Source organism: Ailuropoda melanoleuca, chromosome 3, assembly GCF_002007445.2.
Source record: "Ailuropoda melanoleuca isolate Jingjing chromosome 3, ASM200744v2, whole genome shotgun sequence".
Classification (NCBI taxonomy): Eukaryota; Metazoa; Chordata; class Mammalia; order Carnivora; family Ursidae; genus Ailuropoda; species Ailuropoda melanoleuca.
The window spans coordinates 142,024,528-142,024,891 of NC_048220.1; positions in this window are offsets into that span (position 1 = coordinate 142,024,528).

Consider the following 364-nt stretch of genomic DNA (forward strand, 5'->3'; position numbering starts at 1 on the left):
CGCGCTGGGGGCGGCCCGAGGCAGGGGAGGGGAGGAGTGCGGAGTAAGGGTGGGGGGGCGCCGGCCGCGCCCCTGCCGGGACGTCCCCTCCTTCCGCCCTCCCACACTCAGCCTCGGCGTGGCCCCCCTCCTCTCCGCCAGCGGAGCACGGCCTGGGGTTCCCACTGCCTGCCCCCCCACCCCAACACACACAAGTCCCACCTCGCTCCGAGGCTGCGGGGGCGCCTAACCTCCTCTCCACAAGCTCGGAGCGCGGCGGGAGGGGTTAGGGGTTTCCCACCCTCCTGCTCTCATCGCCGCCAGGGTGGGGTGTCCACGCTCCTCCCCACTCCCACTGAGGGCAGGGGACTTCCCAGCGGGGGGG